Raw genomic sequence first — 13,492 nt, 5'->3', positions numbered from 1 at the left:
CAACCTCTGCCTACTGGATTCAAGCAGTTCTCTTGCCTCAGCCTCCCAAGTAGCTGGGATTACAGGCACCTGCCACTACGCCTGGGTAATTTTGTATTTTTTGTAGAGACAGGTTTTCACCTTGTTTGTCAGGCTGGTCTCAAACTCCTGACCTCAGGTGACCCGCCCGCCTTGGCCTCCCAAAGTGCTGGGATTACAGGCATGAGCCACCGCGCCCAGCCACACCAGGCTAATTTTTGTATTTTTAGTAGAGACAGGGTTTCTCCATGTTGGTCAGGCTGGTCTCAAACTCCCAACCTCAGGTGATCCGCCCACCTCAGCCTCCCAAAGTGCTGTGATTACAGGCCTGAGCCACTGCGCCCAGCCATATATTTTGTATTTTTAGTAGAGACAGAGTTTCACCATGTTGGCCAGGCTGGTCTCGAACTCCTGACCTCAGGTGATCCACCCACCTTGGTCTCTCAAAGTGCTGGGATTACAGGGGTGAGCCACCGTGCCCAGCCTGTTTTTCTTGCTATTGAGTTGTTTGAGTTTCTTATATATTTTGGATATTAACAGTAGCCCTTTATCAGATGCATAGTTTGCAAATATATTCTCCCATTCCATAGTCTGTCTCTTCACTCTGTCGATAGTTTCCATTGTTGTTGTTTGATGCAATCTCACTTGTCTATTTTTGAGACTACTCATTTCTATTTGTTCTAAGTCTGAGCTTCCCTGGTGACCTGCTGACCTAATTTCCCATGTGGACTATAACTTGCATTGTGACATACCAGTTGCAGAACTCTGTAAATTTACTGTAAGTCATTAAATTCACAATGAGTGAGTTTTTTTTTTTTCTTTATTGACAGGGTCTTGCTCTGTTGCCCAGGCTGAAGTGCGGTGGCGTGATCATAGTTCATTCCAGCCTCAAACTCCTGGGCTCAGGCAATCCTTCCACCTCAGCCTCCCAAAAGTGCTAGGATTACAGGTTTGAGTTGCCGCACCCATACCCCAGTAAAACTGTCTAGAATCTTTCAGGGTCTTAGTTCCCACAGATCAGGGCAATTGGAAAACCTATTGGGTTTCTGCTCTAAGTTTGTTTTTTTTTTCTTTAATCTCAGTGTGAGACTTGCAAGCCATGCCTTCAATCTAATCATTTCTCTAGGGATGTGGTGTGGATCCTTTCTTCCAAGAAAGCCTTTTTTCAAACTGAAGGCCAAATAAAAATAGCATTTACATTTCTGTATGATTTCAAACTAAATAAGAGAAGCCTAGATTTCTTGATAATTGTGAATTATCTGACGTGTTTTAAAACACACATCTCTAGGACCCTCCCTGGATCAGCTGAATATGAATCTTGGGGTCAGGGAGACTTGAGTTTCTGCATGTCTAAGAATTTTTCCAGGTGATTCTGATACAGATAGCCTGTCATTAGGCTGAAGGATAGTAACCATCACCCTAGCTCACACCTTATCCTTGTCTTGGAATGATGCCTTGGGGCATTGCCTCATACCTTAGGCCTCTGAGCTTCATTTTAAAAGTTATTAAATGGGAACATTATTTGGCTGTATACCTGTAAGTCATATCATAAGGAACTGAGTCAACTTCTAAGATAAACAAATACATAAATAGGGCCACTGAGAAATAAAAAGACAAACATAGCCCAATTAAATCTTAATTCAGCTGAGATTATTTGATTTCCACAATTGTGTTCAATTACATTCAGATCAAATTCATGTATTATTTATTTTGCACTTTTTTTTGTTTGTTTTTGAGACAGTCTCACCCTGTTGCCCAGGCTGAAGTGCAGTGGCCCAATCTCAGCTCACTGCAACCTCTGCCTCCCAGTTCAAGCTATTCTTGTGCCTCAGCCTCCTGAGTAGCTTAGACTACAGGTGCTTGCCACAATGCCTGGCTAATTTTTGTATTTTCAGTAGAGACGGTTTCACCATGTTGGCCAGGCTGGCCTTGAACTTCTGGCCTCGAGGGATCCACCCCTGTCGGCCTCCCAAAGTGCTGGGATTACAGGTGTTAGCCACCTCGCCTGGCTGTTTTGTTGTTGTTGTTGTTGTTGTTGTTTTGTTGTTGTTGTTGAGATGGAGTCTTGTTCTGTCACCCAGGCTGGAGTGCAGTGGCGCGATCTTGGCTCACTGCAACCTCCGCCTCCCAGATTCAAGCAATTCTTCTGCCTCAGCCTCCCGAGTAGCTGGGATTACGGGCACCTGCCAGCATGCCCGGCTAATTTTTGTATTTTTACAAAATTACAGGCATGAGCCACTGCACTGGGACTTAAATTAAAATTTTTTACAATCCAGGAGATTACCCTGGATTATCAGGGTTGCCTCTAAATGTGATCACAAGTATCCATGTAAGAGGAAGGCAGAGGGAGGGTATGAATACAGAAAAGGAAATATGACCACAGAAGCAGGGTGGAGTGATGGCAACGAATACAGGCAGCCTCTAGAAGCTAGAAAAGGCAAGGAGCTGGACACAGTGGCTCATGCCTGTAGTCCTAGCACTTTGGGAGGCCGAGGCGGGTGGATCACCTGAGGTCAGGAGTCTGACCAATATGGTGAAACCCTGTCTCTACTAAAAATATGAAACTTAGCTGGGCGTAGTGGCTGGCACCTGTAATCCCACATACTTGGGCAGCTGAGGCAGGAGAATCGCTTGAACCCAGGAGGCAGAGGTTGCAGTGAGCTGAGATCGCACACCATTGCACTCAGTCTGGGCAACAGAGTGAGACTCCGTCTCAAAAAAAGAAAAGGCAAGGAAACAGATTCTCCCCTAGATCCCCCAGAAGGCACTAGTGCTGCCAACACCTTAACTTTACACTTTAATTTCAGATATCTGTCCTCTGGAATTGTAAAATAACAAACATGTGGCACTTTACATCACTAAGTTTATGGTAATGCATTACAACAGTCATAGGAAACTAATACATACGGTTTCCCAGAGAACAAAGTTGATCTGTCTGACCTGCGTTCTAAAGGATAAATAGGAATTCAACAAGCAGTTAAGGAAGTGAAGAAAAGTCCAGGGAAGACTCTCCAGTATTGGAAGTCAGGAACTTGGACCATAAAACCTATAGTTTTCCACTCCAAGTTTTGTGAAGATGTCTCACTTTTTAGCAGTAATAGTTGAAAATTTTGAACCTGGGTGTGGGTTTCCTTTCTTTTGCCTTACCTCCAGTTTTGCAGTTTGAAATTTAATCTTTTTTAAAAAATAAAATTTATTGTCTAGGTGCGGTGGCTCATGCCTGTAATCCCAGCACTTTGGGAGGCCAAGGCGGGCGAATCACTTGAGGTCAGAAGTTCGAGACCAGCCTGGCCAACGTGGAGAAACCCCATCTCTACTAAAAATATAAATATTAGCCAAGCATGATGGCACATGCCTGTAATCCCAGCTACTCAGGAGGCTGAGGCAGTAGAATCATTTGAACCCAGGAGGCAGAGATTGCAGTGAGCCAAGATCGTGCCACTGCCCTCCAGCCTGGGCGACAGAGTGAGACTCCGTCTCAAATAAACAAACAAACAAATAAATAAAATGTATTACATCTTGGAGGGAAGAGAGGAGACTTTCCAGAGAGAACATTCTTCTTTTTTTCTTTTTTTTCCTCAGACCTCTCAGGGATGAAAAGGAGAACACTCCTCAGAAAATAAATGAGAAAACTAGAGAGATAATCAGATCACTGACACTTGTTTATTGTTGGAGCAGGTTTGGAGAGAGAGTGACAAAGACCTCGCCAAAAACAAGTAAAGAAATTCCTTGCCTGATTTGTTTGGGACTAAGAGAAACAAAATAATAAAAAGAGCTCTAAGTTTGGTATGACTAACAGGAGAATAAGTTAATTCACACAGAATGCAGCACAAAAACTCGGGATATATATAGTTAAAAGATGGGGAGGCCAGGCACAGTGGCTCACTCCTGGAATCCTAACAGTTTGGGAGGCCCAGGCAGGCGAATGCCTGAGCTCAGGAGTTCAAGACCAGCCTGGGCAACACGGTAAAACCCCGTCTCTACTAAAAATACAAAAATTATCTGCGCATGGTGGCATGCGCCTATAGTCCCAGCTACTTGGGAGGCTGAGACAGGAGAATCACTTGAATCTGGGAGGCAGTGGTTGCAGTGAGCCAAGATTGCACCATTGCACTCCAGCCTGGGCGACACAGCAAGACTCCATCTCAAAAAATAAATAAATAAAATAAAATAAAATAAAATCATACATGGATCTCCTAAGAACAAATGAGGATTTTTTTTTTTTTTTTGAGACAGAGTCTCGCTCTGTCACCCAGGCTGGAGGGCAGTGGTGCAGTCTCGGCTCACTGCAAGCTCCGCCTCCCCAGTTCACGCCATTCTCCTGCCTCAGCCTCCCCAGCAGCTGGGACTACAGGCACACGCCGCCACGCCTGGCTAATTTTTGTATTTTTAGTAGAGACGGGGTTTCTCTGTGTTAGCCAGGATGGTATCTATCTCCTGACCTCATGATCTGCCTGCCTCAGCCTCCCAAAGTGCTGGGATTACAGGCGTGAGCCACCGCACCCGGCCGAACAAATAAGGATTTTAACAGACAGTTCATTCTATATCCTTATTTAAAAGAAAATATTATCTCTCCCTGCCCCCCCACCCCCCACTGGAAGGACACAATCCTGCTAAAGACACAATTATTATTATTATTATTTTGAGACAGGGTCTTGCTCTGTCACCCAGGTTGGAGTGCACTGGTGCAACCACACCTCACTGCAGCCTCAACCTCCCAGGCTCAAGCAATCTTCCTACCTCAGCCTCCCACAGTGCTGGGATTACAAGCATGAGCCACCAAGCCCAGTCACAATTGATTTTATTTTATTTTTTGAGACAGTCTCGCTCTGTCACACAGGCTGGAGTGTAGTGGCACGATGTCGGCTAACTGCAACCTCTGCCTCCCAGTTTCAAGAGATTCTCCTTCCTTGGCCTCCGGGGTAACTGGCATTACAGGTGCTCGCCACCATGCCCAGCTAATTTTTTTGTATTTTTAGTAGAGATGGTTTTCGCCATGCTGCCCAGGCTGGTCTCAAGCTCCTAAGCTCAGGCAATCTGCCCGCCTTAGCCTCCCAAAGTGTTAAGATTATAGGCGTGAGCCACCATACCCAACCCACAATTTATATTATTAATAAAAAGATAAACCCCAGCATATCAGTCTGAAGGATCTGAATTTTGGTTAATGGTCCTTTTGTGACTTTCTTTAGGATAGAGATAGGTATTTCTTTTATATGTGTCTAAAGGGCCCATTCTAGTGATTTCCATGAGTGTAGGCAGATTGCTTCAAGATTAATTCATGTCTTGCCTTCTAGAAATAGAAAAGTACAACTGTAAAACATAACACTTTTCTCACTTAAAAAATTAGTTTCATTTATTGGGCACTTGTTCTGCGTTCCTTTAGGTGACGGTCAGTCAGGTGTGGCCAAGAGGAGACACGGGAGAGGCACAATAAAACAAAATTTATTATACTCACAGGTTTTAGAAAGAGGGTCATTATATGCCACACAAGGTCACAGGGGAAATGCCAAGTTTTGGTCAGGTAGCAGAAGACAGTAACAAGGAGAAAGGATAGACCAGAACTTTTTCTCTGTCTCACTTTTGTTGCCCAAGCTGGAGTGCAATGACGCAATCTCAGCTCACTGCAACCTCCGCCTCCCAGGTTCAAGCGATTCTCCTGCCTCAGACCCCTAAGTAATTGGGATTACAGGCATGTGCCACCACACCTGGCTTATTTTTCTGTATTTAGTAGAGACAGGGTTTCGCCATGTTTGTCAGGCTGTTCTCAAACTCCTGACCTCAGGTGATCCATGTGCTTCGGCCTCCCACAGTGTTGGGATTACAAAGATGAGCCACTGCGCCCAACCTAGGCCAGAACTTTTTTTTTTTTTGAGGCAGAGTCTCGCTCTGTCACCCAGGCTGGAGTGCAGTGGCACAATCTTGGCTCACTGCAACCTCCGCCTCTCAGATTTAAGCAATTCTCCTGCCTCAGCCTCCTGAGTAGCTGGGATTACAGGTGCACACCACCATGCCCGGCTAATTTTTTGTATTTTTAGTAGAGACAGGGTTTCGCCATGTTGGCCAGGCTGGTCTCAAACTCCTGACCTTGTGATCCGCCCGCCTAGGCCTCCCAAAGTGCTGGGATTACAGGCGTGAGCCACTGCGCCTGGCCTAGGCCAGAACTTTTGTTGGGGTTTCTAAGGGTAAGGCAAGGCAGGGCAAAGAGTTTAGGGTTGGCTAGTTTGAATAACTCCTGCAGGCTCTAAACTTTAGGGATGGTCCCTAATTGCCTGCGATGATTAAGGCAAAAGAATATTGCTTCTTGTGATGTACGGGCCAGATAGGGGAGGTATAGCGCTGGACTGGTCAGTTTATGTATCAGAGGAATGTTTTGGCTGGGTGTGGTGGCTCATACCTATAATCCCAGCACTTTGAGAGGCCTAGGCAGGCAGATCACTTGAGGTCAGGAGTTTGAGACCAGCCTGGCCAATATGGTGAAACTCCAGTCTCTACTAAAAATACAAAAATTAGCGGGGTGTGGTGGCCTGTGCCTGTAGTCTCAGCTACTCAGGAGGCTGAAGCATGAGAATTGCTTGAACCCAGGAGGCGGAGGTTGCAGCGAGCCAAGATGGCACCACTGCACTCCAGCCTGTGTGACAGAGCAAGAGTCCATCTCAAAAAAAAAAAAAAAAAAAAAAAGTCCTTTGCTATCTCTAATTGGTTAGCATTGGAAGGGCAGTCTCTCCCAGCCAGAAAGGGTTTTATAAGATGTCAAAATACAGGCCAGGCGCGGTGGCTCACGCCTGTAATCCCAGCTCTTTGGGAGGCCGAGGCAGGCAGATCACCTGAGGTCAGGAGTTAAAGACCAGCCTGGCCAACATGGTGAAACCAAGTCTCTGCTAAAAAATACAAAAATTAGCCGGGTGTGTTGGCAGGCGCCTGCAATTCCAGCTTCTCAGCAGGCTGAGGCAGGGAGAATTGCTTGAACCCAGAGGAGGAGGTTGCAGTGAGCCAAGATCGTGCCACTGCACTCCAGCCTCAGAGACAGAGCAAGACTCCAACTCAAAAAAAAAAAAGAAAAGATGTCAAAATATGGCCTGGCACAGTGGCTCACGCCTGTAATCCCAGCACTTTGGGAGGCCGAGGTGGGCGGATCACGAGGATCAGAAGATCCAGAACATCCTGGCTAACACGATGAAAACCTGTCTCTACTAAAATTACAAAAAAAAATATGGGTGTGGTGGCACACACCTGTAGTCACAGCTACTTGGGAGGCTGAGGTAGGAGAATCACTTGAACCTGGGAGGTGGAGGTTGCAGTGAGCTGAGATCGTGCCACTGCACTCCAGCCTGGATGACAGAGTGAGACTTTGTCTCAAAAAAAAAAAAGTCAAAATATTATCATCTACAGAAAATATATATATAAATTAATGAGTATAAAGGGGAATACGAACTAGCCCAGAATCCCAGAAATGGACTCTCCTCTTCTTTTTTAGTACCTTCAAAATATTTGAGTTCCTTCTTTCTTAGCCCTAAATCTTGTCCCTGAGATTTTTTGCTACCTCTCTGGATCAATCTTTCACCTTTAATCACAACCAAGAAGGAATATGGTATCAAAACTGCTTAGCTTTTTTTTTTTTTTTTTTTGAGACAGAGTCTTGCTGTCGCCCAGGCTGGAGTGCAGTGGCATGATCTCGGCTCACTGCAGGCTCCGCCCCCCGGGGTTCACGCCATTCTTCTGCCTCAGCCTCCCGAGTAGCTGGGACTACAGGCGCCCGCCATCTCGCCCGGCTAATTTTTTGTATTTTTAGTAGAGACGGGGTTTTACTGTGTTAGCCAGGATGGTCTCGATCTCCTGACTTCGTGATCTGCCCGCCTCAGCCTCCCAAAGTGCTGGGATTACAGGCGTGAGCCACCGCGCCCGGCCAAAACTGCTTAGCTTTTAAAGGTATCATTTCATGAATATATAATATCAAGATGTATATGAATCACATGTATATGAAGAAAGGGTCAAAAACAATTAGATCCAGGCACAGCAGCATGCACCTACTCAGGAGGCTGAGGTGGGAGGATTGCTTGAGCCCAGGAGTTTGAGGCCAGCCTGGGTAACATAGGAAGACCATATAAATTTATAATATGCAATATAAATACGAGCATATTGGCATATTTTGGATGATCTAGATTAACGCTTTTTTGAGTGGTCTTCAGTTCACATTCAAATTTACAACTGAACTGATGTCACATTATACTCTAAAGTTAGAGCATTTAATTTTTTTTTTTTTTTTTTGAGATGGAGTCTTGCTCTGTCGCCCAGGCTGGAGTGCAATGGCGCGATCTCAGCTCACTGCAACCTCCACCTCCCAGGTTCAAGCAATTCTCCTGCCTCAGCCTCCCAAGTAGCTGGGATTACAGGCGCCTGCCTCCACCCCCACCTAATTTTTGTATTTTTAGTAGAGGCAGGGTTTCACCATATTGGCCAGGCTGGTGTCGAACTCCTGACCTCAGGTGATCCGGCTGCTTCGGCCTTCCAAAGTGCTGGGGTTACAAGTGTGAGCCACCATGCCCACCCACATTTAACCTTTAAGGCAATGTCTCCCAGGCTGGCAACATTCCCAGAGATCTATAATTACATGCCTCAGGGTTCATAATTTCTTTTTTTTTTTGAGATGGAGTTTTGCACTGTCACCCAGACTGGAGTGCAGTGGCACAATCTCAGCTCACTGCAACTTCTGCCTCTCAGGTTCATGTGATTCTCCTGCCTCAGCCTCCCAAGTAGCTGGAATTACAGGCATGTGCCACCATGCCCTGCTAATTTTGTAGTTTTAGTAGAGACAGGGTTTCTTTCTTTCTTTTTTTTTTTTCTGAGACAAAGTCTCACTCTGTTGCCAAGGCTGGAGTGCAATGGCATGATCTCAGCTCACTGCAACCTCTGCCTCCTGGGTTGAAGCGATTCTCCTGCCCCAACCTCCCAAGTAGCTGGGATTACAGGTGTGCACCACCACGCCCAGGTAATTTTTGTATTTTTAGTAGAGACGGGGTTTCACCACGTTGGTCAAGCTGATCTCGAACTCCTGACCTCGTGATCCGCCCGCCTCAGCCTCCCAAAGTGCTGGGATTACAGGCGTGAACCACCGTGCCCAGCCAGACGGGGTTTCACCATACTGGTCAAGCTGGTCTTGAACTCTTGACCTTAGGTGATCCACCCACCTCAGTCTCTTAAAGTGCTGGGATTACAGGTGTGAGCCACCATGCCCACCATACAAACCCTTTTTTCATGTGGACTAACACCTCAAGTACATGTTCAGGAGCTGGCTCTATTACCATGTCTGATTAGCCAGATTTTTGCAGCTCATACTTTAAAGACAGACTCAGCATTATCAATCGATCTATGAATACAGTATTGCATTTTGGGTTTTTTTTTTTTTTAAACAGAGTCTCGCTCTGTCGCCCAGGCTGGGGTGCAGTGGCGCGATCTCGGCTCACTGCAAGCTCTGCCTTCTGGGTTCATGCCATTCTCCTGCCTCAGCCTCCCGAATAGCTGGGACTACAGGCGCCCGCCACCATGCCCAGCTAATTTTTTGTATTTTTTTAGTAGAGATGGGGTTTCAGCATGTTAGCCAGGCTGGTCTCGATCTCCTGACCTCGTGATCTACCCGCCTCGGCCTCCCAAATTGCTGGGATTACAGGCGTGAGCCACCGTGCCCGGCCTTTTTTTTTTTTAAATTTTTTTCTTTCTCCCTTCTAGTCAAAGCATGAAACCTTTACGTCATTGGAAATATACTGTAGTGACTTTGAGGGGAATAGGATGGCGAGGGGATAATCTTCATACTCTTCCTCTTTTTTCACCTCTTTCCATGATCCCCCTTAGTATCTATCTCCCCTCTCTGTAACATCATTGCTCTCCCAGTGCCTTACTTTTTCCTTGAGTCATTGTGTGTGTGTGTGTGTGTGTGTGTGTGTGTGTTTATGTAGTATTTTTAGTAGAGACAGGGTTTCGCCATGTTGGCCAGGCTGGTCTCGAACTATTGACTTCAAGTGATCCGCCTGCCTCGGCCTCCCAAAGTGCTGGGATTACGGGCGTGAGCCACTGTGCCCAGCCTCGAGTTATATTTTCTTTTCCACTTTTTTTCTTGTCTGTTTTTTTCCCATTTATTTTCAGGCCACCTCCTATTTTTTGTGAACACAATTAGATGTGGCTTCCATTCCATATTTAGTGTGTGTGTATGGACACTTAATAAACAGCAGTCTTTTGTTGAATAATATACAACATTTATGGATAACTCAGCACTTTACGTTCAATTCCTCTTATCCTTAAAGCAACCTTGAAGAGTAGATGCTGTATGTCTGTCTTGCACATGAACTTAGCCTGAGAGGGAATAAGTAACTTGTGAAAGATCTCATAGGTAATACGTGGCAAAATTCATGCTCTTTAAACAATGTCACATTCTATTCTTAGGAAAAAACAAAGGCCAAAAAGAAAGAAAGAAAAAAAAGAAGCCGGGCACAGTGGCCCATGTCTGTGGTCCTGGCTATTTGGGAGGCTAAAGTGGAAGGATTGCTTGATCCCAGAAGTTCAAGACCAGCCTCAGCAACATAGCAAGACCTCATTTCTTAGAAGAAGGAGGAAGAGGAGGAGCAGAAGGAGAAGAAAGAAGAGGCTGAGTAATTTTTGTTGTTGTTGTTTTGTTCATTTGTTTGTTTTTTGAGACAGGGTCTTGCTCTGTTGCCCAGGCTGGAGTGCAGTGACACCATCTCAGCTCACTGCAACCAAAGCTGAGTAATTTTATATGCTCCCTCTACACTGCTTTGGTCAGAGATCTCATTTAGGTTCTTGGCAACCTGCAAGCCTAATTAACATCTTTCCACTCTCATGGCTTAACTTCAATCTAATATTTCAATGTTTTTATATTTAGTTGTCACCCTAAACTGAACCACTGTTTTCCCCCCAAAACCAGCATCCCCTCAAACTGCACCTTTTTCTGTTAATGGCTCCACCACATTTTGTTATGCAGAGTCAAAATCTTGGTGTTATTCATTCATTCAACAAATATTTAAATATTATTCAGCACATACAACTTTGCAAGGGATGCTGGAAAACACAATGGTAAGTTTAATGGAACTTCTGCCTTCATAAAGGCTTATATTCTATCAGGAAAGACAAACAAGTGTGGACCCAAACTAGTTTAGTGACAGTAGAGAAGATTTCCTGGAGAAAGTGATGGTCAAGAGGGGTGTGGAGAGGTGTGCTCCATGGGTAAAAGTGTAAGAGAAAGCATGGCTTTAGATGCACCCAAAGACATTGCTGAAGAGAGTTGTAGGAGAAATGGAGAGTTAAAGAGAGGCATACGTGAATCTGGATGATTAGCACGAAGGGTCTTGTAAATTATAAGGAATTTGGACTATCTGAAGAGCGTGAAGAAGCCATGATTAGTTTTATGTTTTTAAAGAATCTTTTTTTTTTTTTTGAGACGAAGTCTCGCTCTGTCGCCCAGGCTGCAGTGCAGTGGCGCGATCTCCACTCACTGCAAGCTCCGCCTCCTGGGTTCACGCCATTCTCCTGCCTCAGCCTCCCAAGTAGCTGGGACTACAGGCACCCGCCATCACGCCCGGCTATTTTTTTGTATTTTTAGTAGAGACGGGGTTTCACTGTGTTAGCTAGGATGGTCTTGATCTCCTGACCTCGTGATCCGCCCGCCTTGGCCTCCCAAAGTGCTGGGATTACAGGCATGAGCCACTGCGCCCGGCCCGAATCCTTTTTTTTTTTTTTTTGAGACGGAGTTGCTCTGTCACCCAGTCTGGAGTGCAGTGGCACCATCTCGGCTCACTGCAACCTCCGCCTCTGGGGTTCAAGCGATTCTCCTGCCTTAGCCTCTCAAGTAGCTGGGATTACAGGAGCACGCCACTACACCTGGCTAATTTTTGTATTTTTAGTAGAGACGGGTTTCACATGTTGGCCAGGCTGGTCTCGAACTTCTGGCCTCAAGTGATCCACCCCCCCACCCCACCCCCACCCGCCTTGGCCTCCCAAAGTGCTGGGATTACAAGTGTGAGCCACTATGCCCGGCCGAAAAGAATCAATTTTGTCATAGTTTGGAGAATTTCTCCTTCTCTCTCCATCCTTTGAATCCAATTTATTACCAAAATTGTCTAATTTGTCCTTTCATCTGGATTCCCATTGCCACCCTGCCTGGTACCACCTTACTCCCAGCTCTTCTCATCTCCTGCTTAGAGCAAGAGCTCTCTAACCAGTAGCAGTGCCCCAGGCTGGGCGCGGTGGCTCACGCCTGTAATCTCAACACTTTGGGAGGCTGAGGCGGGTAGATCACGAAGTCAGGAGTTCTAGACCAGCCTGGCCAACATGGTGAAACCCCGTCTCTACTAAAAATACAAAAATTAGCCAGGCGTGGAATCCTAGCTACTCGGGAGGCTGAGGCAGGAGAATCGCTTGAACCCAGGAGGTGGAGGTTGCAGTGAGCCAAGATAGCGCCACTGCACTGCAGCCTGGGCAACAAGAGCGAAACTCTGTCTTAAAAAAAAAAAAACAGTAGGCCAGGTGCGGTGGCTCACGCCTGTAATCCCAGCACTTTGGGAGGCCGAGGCAGGCGGATCAGGAGGTCAGGAGATGGAGACCATCCTGGCTAACACGGTGAAACCTCGTCTCTACTAAAAATACAAAAAATTAGCTGGGCATGGTGGTGGGCGCCTGTAGTCCCAGCTACTCGGGAGGCTGAGACAGGAGAACGGCGTGAACCCGGGAGGCGGAGCTTGCAGCCTGGGCGACAGAGCGAGACTCTGTCTCAAAAACAAACAAACAAACAAACAAAAAACAGCAACACAACAGTACCCCAGACTCTCTCCCTCCAATGTACACTGCATACAAAGACTAGACAAACGATGCCAAAGGTTACACCAGGACGACAATGAAGTCCAAGTTACTCATCTTGGCCCTTCTTTTTATCAAGCTAGCTAGTTAATATTACCACTTAGAATCATTCTCCGAGGCCAGCCAGCTTCCTCAAAAATCCTCCCCAAATGCAGTTCACATTCTTCCCTCACTCCTCCAAACCTTATAACATTATTCCCTGGATGGCATAATGCAATCCAGAGGCATCCTCTCTGAGAGTCTACATCCTTTCAATCCTCCAAGAAACAGCTCCTCCTCCCATCCTTGAGCTTTTCTCACCCAGAATAGGCTGTACCAAACATTTCTACATTTGTTTGTTTGTTTGTTTGTTTTGTTTTGTTCTTGAGACGGAGTCTCGCTGTCGCCCAGGCTTGAGTGCAGTGGCGCGATCTCGGCTCACTGCAGGCTCCGCCCCCCGGGGTTCACGCCTTTCTCCTGCCTCAGCCTCCCGAGTAGCTGGGAATACAGGCGCCCGCCACCACGCCCGGCTAATTTTTTTTTTTTTTTTTTTTTTTTTTGTATTTTTAGTAGAGACGGGGTTTCACTGTGTTAGCCAGGATGGTCTCGATCTCCTGATCACGTGATCCGCCCG

Source organism: Hylobates moloch, unplaced genomic scaffold (genome assembly GCF_009828535.3).
Source record: "Hylobates moloch isolate HMO894 unplaced genomic scaffold, HMol_V3 SCAFFOLD_13, whole genome shotgun sequence".
Lineage (NCBI taxonomy): Eukaryota > Metazoa > Chordata > Mammalia > Primates > Hylobatidae > Hylobates > Hylobates moloch.
The sequence above is the reverse complement of the archived record's forward strand: the minus strand, read 5'-3'. Positions refer to the sequence as shown.